This window comes from Egretta garzetta, unplaced genomic scaffold (genome assembly GCF_000687185.1).
Source record: "Egretta garzetta isolate BGI_Z169 unplaced genomic scaffold, ASM68718v1 scaffold623, whole genome shotgun sequence".
In the NCBI taxonomy this organism is placed as follows: domain Eukaryota; kingdom Metazoa; phylum Chordata; class Aves; order Pelecaniformes; family Ardeidae; genus Egretta; species Egretta garzetta.
Genome location: NW_009259181.1, coordinates 8,937 through 9,229, shown reverse-complemented (window position 1 = coordinate 9,229; position 293 = coordinate 8,937).

The window sequence follows — 293 nt, the reverse complement described above, 5'->3', positions numbered from 1 at the left end:
AGGGCCCCCCCCGTACCCCCTGCCTGCTCCAGCTGTGGGTGGCTTTGCTGCTGGGGGGGGGACACGCAGGGGTTTAACTTAACTCCATTTTAATATTTCCTTCCTGCGCGGGGTGGGGGGAGCTTTTATGGTCTTTTATTTTTTCCCTTTTTGGGGCTGTTTAATTTTAAGGATGACAGGAGAAGCCCCCTAACCCCCCCTCTAACAGCAGCATCGGCCCCGGGGGGCTGGGGACGAGCCCTGAGGTTTCATTGCTGCTGGAGGGGGAGATCTGGGGTGGGGGGCAGCAGCCA